Source organism: Giraffa tippelskirchi, chromosome 12, assembly GCF_054371585.1.
Source record: "Giraffa tippelskirchi isolate mGirTip1 chromosome 12, T2T-mGirTip1v1.2.pri, whole genome shotgun sequence".
In the NCBI taxonomy this organism is placed as follows: Eukaryota; Metazoa; Chordata; class Mammalia; order Artiodactyla; family Giraffidae; genus Giraffa; species Giraffa tippelskirchi.
The window spans coordinates 131,532,098-131,544,682 of record NC_137286.1 but is presented as its reverse complement, the minus strand read 5'-3'; the positions used below and the strand labels follow the sequence as shown (position 1 = coordinate 131,544,682).

Sequence of the window (12,585 nt, the reverse complement as noted above, 5' to 3'; positions counted from 1 at the left end):
TTTTTTGCCTTATGGGCCACCTAGGTTGTGTGCACAGTCTTGTTTGTTTACAGCCCTTTAAAAATATTCAAATCGTTCTCCGCTTTCTGAGCAGCACAGGCCAGCCAATCCCCAGCAGTTCTTGAATCTCACCATGGCACCCAAGTAACCTGGAAGGCTTGCTGACACACACACTGCTGGGCTTCACCCCACAGTTCCTGATCCAGTGACCCGGGACGGACCGGGGAAGCTGCTTTTCTAACACACTCCCATCTGACAGTGTCGCTGGCTGGTCTTGAAGTCACACTTTGTAAACCGCTCCAGAGCAGTGGTTCTGAATCATGCCAGCCTCAGTATCACCCCAGGAACTAAAAAAATCAAAACAAAACGAAAAATCCCAAATATGTGCAGATCCATCTCAGAGCATAAGAATCGCTTTTATATATATATTTTTTAAATAAATTTATTTATTTTAGTTGGGGGCTAATTACTTTACAATATTGTAGTGGTTTTTGCCATACATTGACATGAATCAGCCATGGGTTTACATGTGTTCCCCATCCTGAACCCCCCTCCCACCTCCCTCCCCATCCCATCACTCTGGGTCATCCCATTGCCCCAGCCCTGAGCATTTGTCTCATGCATTGAACCTGGAATGGTGTTCTGTTTCACATATGATAATATACATGTTTCAATGCTAAGAATAGCTTTTATATTTTTAAATGGTTGAGATGTATATATATATGTATATCCCAGGGCCAACCCTGGTACTTTGTGAGCGCGCGTGCACACACACACACAGACACACTCAAGCCAGCACCCCTCCATCACCTCTCCTTTTCTCCTGGGTGATTACTACTTTCAGTCAGGACCGAACACCAGTGTTCTAAGCCTTATTGGACCCACCCCTCCCCGTCAGAAAGCCATGTCCTGGGCATCTCTTTAGTCTGCTTGATAATTGTGCTCAGCAGCAGTGATTCTCCCGGACTCTATTTTCAGTTGTGCTGTAGGGGTGGGTGGGAGATGTCCAAAATCACTTCTGTTGATTCTCTCCAGCCGCTCTATCCTTTGCTATTTCTTTTTCAACCCTACTTGGAAGGCGCTTTCAGGAAAGCGCAAGCTCAGGAGTCCAGCAGGGCAGCGGCTCGCTCAAACCATTAAAACCCGTGTCTGGGAGGAGAGCTGCAGAAAGATGCAAAAAAGGAACTAGCGAAGGGGAGGACGCGGATGAAGGGGGACGGGGAAGGAGGTGGCGCAAGAAAGGGAGGTGAGCTCCGGGGGAGGTGAGCTCCGGAGGCCGAGAGGTGCCCGCTGCCCTGCACCCGTACCCCGCTTCCCCGCGCAGCGCATCCAGGCCGCCAAGGAGAGACCTAGCGGGGCCGACTCTGGCTGGCGGGGCCGCCAGCAAGGGGCTCGCTGTTCGCCGGGCAGGCCCGGTGTATCAGACCCCACTGACTGTCCGACCCGGGACGAAGGCCGGTCCTCGCGTTCCCCGGGCGCCCGCGGCTGGGCACCGCACCCTCGCGGAGGACGCGCCGGGCAGCGGCGGAGACCGAGGTGCGCCCCGGCCCGGAGGCCCCCGGCCAAACGGCCCGGAAAGTGGCGTCGTCGTCCGTCCCGGAAGCTTCTTCCCGCAGCAGCGGCAGATCAGCCCCTTGGCTGCTGCTTGCTTCTGGTTGGCTCCTTTGCTTCCTGCTGGGTTGCGCGGAAGGAGCTGGGCTTGGCTGTTGCGGGCCCTGGACCGGAAGTAACGGAGCACACCTATGTGTGTGTGTGTGTGTGGTGTGTGTGTGTGGGGGGGGGGGTGTTTCTGTCGGAATCCAGTCTAACTTGAGACCTGGTCACTTGCTCAGTGCTGAACATGCTGGGTCAGAGCCTTTAAATTCAGCAAACCTTGACCGGTCAACTTCAGAGGATGAGGCTGGCATAGCTATGGCGTCCAGCGGATAAGGCAGGCAATTCTTCAGGCAAGAACACGAGTGGGTAACCATTCCCTTCTCCAGGGGAATCTTCCCAAACCAGGGAATGAACCCCGGTCTCCTGCATTGCAGGCAGATTCTTTAGCTTAGCCACCAGGGAAGCCTAGCTAAGGCGATGCAGTTTGCCATTTTTTCCTCTCAGTCTCGGGCTCACTCTGTGTAACTGGGGTAGCAGATCTCTCATCAGAAGATGGAAAGTAAACAGAATATTTGGTCACCAGCCTGTGGTCTGTGATGACCCCTCAGACATGACCTTGTCAATGTCAAATATTGGTCACCTGGTCTGAGAGGCTGATGAAAGTGATGCTCAAAAAGCCTTCCTACCTTGAGTTTTAATAGTTTCTTCCTCTGGACTTTTATGTTGCGTTGTCGCTCTTTTCTAATGGTACTTATCACCACAAATTTACTTTTTTAAACCATTATTTCATCTTTATATACTGAGTGCTCAGACACAGTAGGAACTCACAAAATGTCAGAATGACTGTCCTGATGCAGATGTTTTCAAATTTGAGCCTGCGTGTTAGAATCACCTGGAGGTATTGCTACCAAAGAGTCTTCCACCCTGCCCTTGGGGTTTCGGATTCTGTAGGGTTGGGGGCCTGCAGGATTCTCAGAAGCCTGAGAATTTGCATTTCTGACAAGTTCTCAGGTGATCTTGATTCTGATCTGGGGACCACACTTTGAGAACCATTGTTGTAGGGACTGTTTACTCAGTTCGTGCTGAATATTAGCATTAAATTCATCTCTGGTACTTTAAAACACCAAAGAACAAAAACAACAAGAAAAGTATGGCCCAGCCTCAGGGTCAGGTTGGCATGACACCTGGCCATTTTGATATGTTTTAAAATCTGCTCTGGTGTCATTCTTAGGTGATTCTCATCTGCTGCTATGGCTGAACCTCAGGCCACAGTGCTGGCAATACAGCCATTGGAACCACCTGTTTAGAATGACACTTTTCCCCAAGGGTGTAAAGGGTACACCCAGAGCCTCATTCATTTCAGGGTCAGTTTCAGTGAGAGAGAAAGATTAGATCTTGATGGTCAGTCTGCACCCACAGTTTAGGGAGAAATGAGGCTGTTGTGGTTAATCTCATCTGAACTTCCTAAAATAAATCCCAGTTCACACACAAGAGGTGTAAATGCATCTTTTCCTTTTAAGTTTTATTATTTTTGGTTGTATGCATGCTGTGCAGGATCTTCCTTCCCCCACCAGGGACTGAACCTGCACCCCTGCAGTGGAACCGCAGAGCCTTAACCACTGGACCACTGGGGGAGTCCCTGCAAATGAATCCTGATTCATGTAAATGAAGGATGAGTCTTGGCCAGACCGCATCCCCCTTTCCAGTTCTGCTTTTTCTCTTTGCTGTTTCCCTGGCTCTTTGCCTCGAATTGTTCTGACACGGAGTCTAGCATTTCCCACTTAGCCCTTGGGTACTATAACACAATCCGTATTAATACTTGGCAGAGAACCTAGTGGCCCTTCCCTCACTCATTTCCCTCTCTGGTCATGACTTCTGGGTCTAACTCGCGGGTTCACACTGGTGAGAGAAACCAAGAGCTGCCCCTCTCCTGTATTTTGTCTCTCCAGCTGGCTTGTTGATTCTTTCTTCAACCACACCTTGACAGGAAAGAGGACCTGAAAGCTGGTGTGGTACTTTTTGATGGTAAATGAAATGGTCTTGCCACTTGGTATTCAAAAATAAGATGGAATGAAAAAAATGTAATTCAAGCTTGGGGTATTCAGGTAATAGTACCCCTTTTGTAACAATGGGAGAAACTGATAGGAGTTCAATGGGGGCTTGAGTAAGAAAAAAAAAATTAACACGACATTTGATCTGCTCTGCTAAAACTTTTGTTTCTGTGTGGCATGCAAGCATGCTGATTGTAGCCCGCCAAGCTCCTCTGTCCATGGGATTCTCCAGGCCACAGTACTGGAGTGGGTTGCCATTTCCTTGTCCAGGGGATCTTCCCCACCCAGGGATTGAACCCTCATCTCTTAGGTCTGCTGCATTGACAGGTGGATTCTTTACCACTACCACCACCTTTTGGAAACCTATTTCTGTGTGGAGAACTAGCCTATTCGTGGTGGGTAATAGAAGGATATCATTGTAATGCATCAATCACATAGGTCAGTCCATGTGTGACTTGCCCCAGCGGATTACTGTTTTACACCATCAAGTGATACACAAATAGTATGTATTCATGCTATAGAGGAAAAGAGTCCATGCTTGGTGTTCATTATACTACACTCTTCCTGCTGAGTCAGTGTGGCCATGGGCTTTGTCTTAGAAGTCCCAATTTTGCGACTCTCCCCAACATTTGGCCATTTTGATCTTTTTTCCACAACTCAACAGCCTCAGCTCTTCCTCACATCTTCTTCCACCGATGCGTTCACTTAGCGTTTCTCTGATTATTGGGAATATCAATGTCTTTTAAATGAAACTAGTATTTTTCTTAAGATCATTGTTGTTTTTGTTAGCACAAATTCTTGTTATGGATTGAATTAATTGTGAGTGGTCTGTCCATAATCTCATTTTTTTTGCATAATCTCTGGTTATTTTTCATATATGATTTTGCTGAATGTGAGGTTTTTAAGGAGTGAATACATTGCCTCATGACACAAATTATATTTTGTAAATACAACATGACCTGAGAAAGTCAGTTGCTGATCTTGCTGTAGCATTTGATTTGTATTTTGTGTATATAGATTTTGTTTTTCTCAATAAGAGCCCCCAAATCTTAAGGAATATTAAAAAATTTATTCCTTATGAGGCCCAGCTTAAGGCTGTGTATTATATGGCCTCTAATGTTATTTACTTCTTGTCCACCTGCCTTCTTGGGTGTGGGGAACTGAGATTCTCACCTTTGGCTCAGAACATGCCTCCGTCTGGGACACTGAAACCACTTCTATTGAGAACCAGTGGCATAGAAAACTTACTAATTGGACTGTGTATGACTTAGGTACAGTGACTTAATGTGAACAGTTGATGTGTACCCTTTCCTTTGTAGATAATTTAATAGACATATATACACCACCATGTGTGAAATAGATAGCTGATGAGAAGCTTCTATATAACACCAGGAGCCCAGCTTGGTGCCCCGTGATGACCTAGAGGGGTGGGATGGGGGGATGGGAGGGAGGCTCAAGAGGAAAGTGATACTTGCATAATCATGGCTGATTTGTGTTGCTGTATGGCAGAAACCATTACAACATTGTAAAGCAATTTTCCTCCAATTAAAAAATAAATTAAAAAGATAAATCAAATTAGGCATCCTAGGTCAATGTGGGCATCTCCCATTGCACATGGATAGGTTGGTATATGCTCTCTGCCTTTGTGGGCTTTTTTTTTTTCTTAGGCTAGGTTGATATTTTAAAACTCATTAGATACTATTAAATTCAAGAGGTAAATCATAGTAAAATATTACCTTTTTTGAATAAAACTAATATTGACTTAAATGATGAATTTTATAATGCATTTGCTTGTTAGTGATTAAAAATGCTTAAGCAGAATAGTATCTTAAGTCAGACAGAGCAAAGGAAATTCTTTATATATATATATATATATATATATATATACACACACACACACACACACATATATGTGTGTGTGTGTGTGTGCGTGTGTGTGTGCACACGCCCACTAAGTCACTTCAATCATGTGTAACTCTTTGCTACCCTATGAACTGTAGCCTGCCAGGCACCTCTGTCCATGGGATTCTCCAGGCAAGAATCCTGGAGTGGGTTGCCATGCCCTCCTCCTGGGGATCTTCCTGACACAGGGATCAAACCCATGTCTCCTGAGGCTTCTGCATTGCAGCCGGATTCTTTACCACTGAGCAACTGGGGAAGCCCCATATATGTATATGCATGTGTATATAAAGGTGCATCTAGTCAAAGCTATGGTTTTTCCAGTAGTCATGTACGGATATGAGAGTTGGACCATAAAGAAGGCTAAGTGCCAAAGAATTGATGCTTTCTAATTGTGCTGGAGATGACTCTTGAAAGACCCTTGGACAGCAAGGAGATCAAACTAGTCAATCCTAAAGGAAATCAACACTGAATATTCATTGGAAGGACTGATGCTGAAGCTCCAGTAGTTTGACCACCTGATGCAAAGAGCTGACTCATTGGAAAAGACCCTGATTCTGGGAAAGATTGAAAGCCAACGGAGAAGGGGGTGGCAAAGGATGAACTGGTCAGATAGCATCACTGACTCAGTGTACATGAATTTGAGTAAGCTCGGAGAGATAGTTAAGAATAGAGGAGCCTGGTGTGCTGCCGTCCATGGAGTCACAAAGAGTCAGACATGATTTAGCGACTGAACAACAACAATATATATATATGTATTCCAGTAATATTCTTAAGTTCCTTTCTGTCTTTGAAATGAGAGCGATGTTAATAGCTGTGTATTTCAAGATACAGGGCCAGTCAGTGTATCAATACTAGAAAAAGCAAGCAGGTGCAGCATTGCTCTAATGACTCTAGTGTCTGATCATCTAAGCTCCTTGCTTCCCATGATTCCTGTTAATGTGACGAAAAGCAAACGCCAGCTCCTTTCTTTGCAATCCGTAGCTGACTTTGCTGGTCCCTTCTTATGTGAGCAGTTGAAAGGGCAACAGTATAGGAAGTTGAGTGACTCTAAAAATTGTCAGGAGTCATTTGGAGCAATGGCTTTCGTTTCTCCAGAAACCGTTGAACCAAACTAGTGAAACTGCTAGAGACTGGCTACAGCGGGTTCGTCTGTCTGCCGTTTCGGCTTCTGTTCTTGGCCAATTCCCTTGTCTGCTGATGTCAGTACAGCAGCAGGAAAGGGCAGCATGGTCTCCGTGACGTCATTCATATTGTGACGTCTCAGGCCACTTTTGTCTCTGCGGAAGCTCCTGGTGTACCTATAGATATGCTAGGTTGCGAGTAATATTGATACATATCCTTTTGCTTGACTGACTGGTGTTTGGGATGGTTGCACCCATATTTACTAAACTCGTAATGGGAAAAAGCAAACCCATGTGGTCTGGAGCTAAGAGAGAAGGACATCAACTGAGATTTAGACTAAAGCTGTTAGCAGCCAAGCCAATACTTGATATAGATTTAAACTTCATTTTTATTCATTAGAAGTCCTGTGTTTACTGTTATTTTTACAAGCAAAGCTTTGTAGCTATTTAGGTATATAATGGTTTCATATGGTTTGAGTGGAATTATGTTTGCCGCTGTGTGAAATTCTTCCCGGGATTCTAAAATGAAAGCCATTCTTTGGCAATTTTCACATCCTTCCCTGCTAAGAGAGTCATTCTAAAATGTTTTTCTGTCATTTAATGAAGCCAATTGCCATTTAAGGAAGATTTATACTAATGAACTTGGGTGTCATGGAACTTTTATAAGAATTAGACCCTAGTTCTGACAATAGGAAAATGAGATTTGATCTTTGTGCCTTTTTAGTAGCTATGAAGCACATGAAACTGTTTGAATTTGTTTAATTTTATTGAAAAGATTTTGCATTCACACCTCATTGCCTTATATCTCTTCAGAGGAAAATCCCTTCTTTAACTAAATACATAGATTTCTGGGTACAGATGAAAATTTCCTCATAGTTTCTGTTTACCAGTAATGGAAGAACAAGCCTGTGCTAAGGATGGTGATGTCAGAGAACATTTCCTAAAGGGGCTAGACCATGGCTACTCGATTTCCAACTGAAAACCGGAATTGAAGATTACTGACTTGTTTTTGCCTTCAAGAGTATCCATTGCCAACGGTATTTTTTGTGAAGATTTAGCATGGCCAAATCAATTGTCAAAAGGCTTCTCAGCCTCTGCCTGTGTATATACGTATGAACACAGGTAGTGTGTGCAGACGTTTGTGTCTTAGCCTGGCACCAAGTAACCAGAGCCTTGCTCCTCTATAGGTTTTTCTCTTACACCACTTTCACTGTATCTTTTTTTCTCCTCCTCAGTAGCTCAGAGCAGTTTCTCATGGGTCATCCCATTTCTGTCCCTCTGGGTGTGCAGAATTTCATCCCACCCAATCTCTGTGTCCTTTTCCTCGAGACCCCCCATCAAAATCTCTGTTCTCTCATGTCGCTTCTTCCTTGTCTGTCATATACATCATGCTAATTTCTCTTTTTACTAGAAGTCTGACATATATTAGGTTTACATGGTAGATGAATGAATAATTAAATGCTTTAATTGTGCTTTGCTCAGGCTGATTCCTAACAGGCCTGGGATGAAAGGGAAGGACACTCACACCCTTTTCTCTATTTGGCTTTAAATCCTCAGTGTTCATCTCTCACCTCTCTTCCTTCACGAAGCCTTGCTTTGTAATGGTCCAACTCTTTCCTTCAGCCTGAAGGTATCTATTATACATTTTAGTACTTAATTTTATGTTTAGTTGAACACTTTAATGAACAGTTTCTTACACTGTTGGATTCCCTATTTCACAGAGGGTTTTAACCACATGACAATTTCTGAGTGCCAGGACACTGCCATTTTTTTTTTTTTCATTTACATCCTCCATGGAATTTAGTGCACACTTTCAAGCACATAATATGCCCTTGATAATAAATAGAGAATCGAAATGAATGATATTGATTAATATCTGAATGTGATCAATTTGTGCCATGGCCACAGTTCAGTCCAATTCGTTACCTATCTCTTTCTCCTATTACCATTAAACCAATAAATCATGTTGTCTCCATGTGCATACCCATGTGTGATTTGCACACATACACACACACCAAAGAAGCAGTAGTCTCCTGGAGGATTATTGTTTAGGTGATTTGTGCTGCTGTGCAAAAGACTTGCAAGTATTTTATTGCAGTCTCTACAAAACCTCCTTCGCAACCATGGGAACTACCATAAATGGTCACAAATGTACTGTGCACTCCATCTCGGGCTCTGTTGTTAAAGGTTCCCCTGCATTTAATGACTGCCCTTCCAATGCCGAACTGTGCAGCTTTGGGCAAGTGATGGACCCTTTCTAAACACTGATTTCGTCCTTATAAAAAGAATAATCATGTCACCCTTTTAAGGCCACTCTCAGGACTGGTAATAATGCCAATACCAGTCACCATTTATTGAGATGACTTTGTTCCTGGCAGTGTACTCTGTCTATAAGTTTTCTCCTTTAATTCTTACAACATCTTTGGCATACTCTAGGTGCTCAGTAACAGTGGCGATTGTATTTCATACCTTGGCGTAAATGCACACTGAGTCAGGCTGAAGATTGCCAAAGACTCGTTTTTCATTTCCCAAGATTGGCAGAAAAGTTTAATACAGTCAGGCGGCTGTCAGGGGCTTGTAGCCACAGGCCAGTTTAATGGTTGGTCTGAGTGGAGGCCAGATGCTGGGTCCTGCCATACCACTGCCTTGGTGCCCTTCAGGCCCAGACAGCTGGCTCCTACAGCAAAATCTGGCTTAGGAAGCAAGAAGGTACTGCCCTGAGTTGCTTGATAGCTGATTCACAGTGCAGTTCAGTAGAAATGGCAAATCAATTTCATTAAGCACAGAAAGAATTCACTTATGTAAAATGAGATGACACTTCAAGGATGGAGAAGGGTAAACATCATGGGCAGGTCTTATTTCCTCTGAGCTAAGCACTGGAGTAATGGGACTTAGCTTTCAACAGGAAGGGGGGATTTAGTTTAGACTTTGGTAAGAGTGTCTTGATGGTGAAAGTCTGAGCTATTCAAGCTCATCAACAACATCAGATACAGGAATTTATCAAGAGCTTTTATCTTTTCTTCACAGATTTCAGGGCACTTCCAGGGAACACACGATCTAGATGATCTCAAACTGTAACTTCCCAGGTCAGCAATTCCTTCCTCTCTCCTTCCCTCTCTGCCTTTCTTTCGAAAACAGAATTTTTATGTTTTGAATTTTATTTCTTCCTCTGTTCCATCCAGTTAAACGTTAGACTTTTAGGGTGGGACCTGAAGACTGCTTTTGAAAAACTCTACAAATGATTCCACAGTGCACACAAGGTTACACACCTGTTCCTTGGGTAGAATGAGTCCCAGAAACTTGGAGGGACTGGTCTCCAATTCTGTGATGAGACCCAATACTAGAATGCTGTCCTGCTTCTTGGCTCCCGTGGTTGCATCTTCCATTATGATTCACAGGGCTGAAGTGAATGGAAAAAGTCTCTCTCTCTCCATCAGTTTTAGGATCATTTTATAAAGTTCCCTAATGGAATGATCTTAATCTTAGTTTCTTACAGATACTCTGGCTGGCACATCTTCTATGAATTTCTTACTGTAACCCCTCATGAGAAAATCAGTTGTAGAGCCTCTTCTGTTATAGTATCCCACCAGAGGCTTTCCTGGTGGTTCAGTGGTAAAGAATCTGACTGCAGTGCAGGAGACACAAGAGTCGTGGGTTCGACTCCTGGGTCAGAAAGATCCTTTGGAGGAGGAAATAGCAATTCACTCCTGGAAAATCCCATGGACAGAGGAGCCTGGTGGGCTACAGTCCATAGGGTTGCAAAGAGTTGGACATGACTGAGCATGCATACACATATCCCACCAAAAGCTTTGCTTGCTCATAATGAAGAACACTCATTGAGATATTAATCAATGGTATTTTTTTATGTGCCAGGTTCATTAACATCCTCTTTATACAAACAATTCAGATAAGGCCCAGAGAGGTTAAGTAACTTGGCTAAGGTCACACCACTTATGAATGATAGAACATGATTGAGAGTCAAGACCATTGACTTTCAAGTTCATGTTCATGGTTGTGGGATCCAGTCACAAGGGAGCTAGAGATTGATGGTCAGGTGACTAGCAAGAGAAGAGCAGGACAATAGTTCCAGAAAAGGCCTTTGGCATAGTTAGGATTTTTAACCAAACACGAAACTCAAGAATGCAGACAAAGGTAAAATACCTTTAATTCTTAAGGTAGCCATCTCAGGAGACTGAGTCTCATAATAAAGGGAGTCAAGTAAGAAAAACTCAGAAAAGCAGTCGAGATCACTGCAGGCAGAGGACTTACATCAGCATTCTCCTCAGCTCTGGGAGGAAGAGAAATCAAAAGATGGAGAATTTGTTTCGAGTCGATGCATGTGTCAGCCGCCCTGTGAGAGCAGGGTGGAGCTACACAGCTTAAGTGGTTAGAGTGGCTGACGTTTTATGAGCGCTTGCTTCTGTTCCAGGCGAACAGTAAGCAAGTGGGATGCGTTTTTTAATTTCATCCTCAGAATAATTCTAAGAGATGGATAATAGTCTTTTCACTTCTATTTTAACTATCACCCATCTGATGCTGTAACAGATTTACCCAAGTTCAAAGATAGTAAATGTTATACCTGAGATTTAAATCCTGGACTTCAAAGCCTTTGCTCTTCACCCCGACACATGATTGCCCCCCACCCCTAGCCTGGTGACCCCATCCTCCTCCACCTTCCTTCTTTTGTGAGGGGCAGGTCAGTCAGGAAAACTGGATTCTATTTCCATTTATTAATCCAACTAAGCTAACTTTCTAGCACTGTCAAACATTCAGTATTTACAGAGGGCATTTGATGTGTCTTATTTGGTAGGAAGGTAGAGAAGAGAGTTCTCTTTTTGAGGAAATCCCCCAGTCTGTGTGGGGAGAGACACAGCAATTTCTCTCTCTCTCTCCCACGACCTAGAAGTGATCATATGACACAGGCCCAGTCAGCAAGGAGAGGTTCATGCCTGGGGCTTTGAACTTTCTTTCTTTCTTTTTTCTAATGACCTTAATCTTGATCGGGTCCTTAAAGTTGCTCAAGGATGCTATTCCCCACCCCCACCCCCTGCAGCTCCCAGCTTACTTCCTTTTTCTCTGTTACCCTTTTTACTTGATATTTATTTATTTTACTGGAGTATAGTTGCTTTACAATGTTGCGTTACAATGTTGCGTTAATCTCTGTTGTGCAGTAAAGCGAATCAACTTATACCTCCATCCCCTCTTCCTTGGGTTTCCTTCCCATCTAGGTCATCGCAGAGTGTTGCGTAGAGTTCCCTGTACTATACAGTCAATTCTCATAGTTATCTATTTTATATGTAGTAGTGTATATATTGGAGAAGGCAATGGCAACCCATTCCAGTACTCTTGCCTGGAAAATCCCATGGACAGAGGCTGCAGTCCATGGGGTCGCTAAGAGTCATACATGACTGAGCGACTTCACTTTCACTTTTCACTTTCATGCATTGGAGAAGGAAATGGCAACCCACTCCAGTTCTTGCCTGGAGAATCCCAGGGACGGGGGAGCCTGGTGGGCTGCCATCTATGGGGTCGCACAGAGTCGGACACGACTGAAGCGACTTAGGAGCAGCAGCAGCAGCACCAGTGTATGTATATGTCAATCCCAATCTCCCGATCCATCCCACCCCTTCCTTCCCACCTTGGTGTCCATAGGTTTGTTCTCTACTTTTGTGTCTCTATTTCTGCTTCACAAATAAGTTCATGCACTTTTGAATCTTAAGGAGAAAAGTGGCCATTGAGGAATTTCCCACAGCAATGATGGAAGCATTAGAGGAGATGAAGCTTGAGTGCCCACTGGGAGGGCTATTAATAATAGAGCATCCTAATCGGGCTCAGTGGGGGAATGGAGGCCACCTCCTCTCCCATGGGTGCTGTCCACTTCTGAGACTAATTCTCCAGCTGCCCCCCAACTTCCA

General features: G+C 44.0%; 1 long non-coding RNA gene across 3 annotated transcripts in view; it reads left to right on the top strand.

The window, feature by feature from the left end:
* Window positions 1-12,585, top strand: part of LOC145530205 (uncharacterized) — a 441,959-nt gene that overhangs the window by 125,288 nt on the left and 304,086 nt on the right. The gene's annotated exons all lie outside the window — the stretch shown is intronic.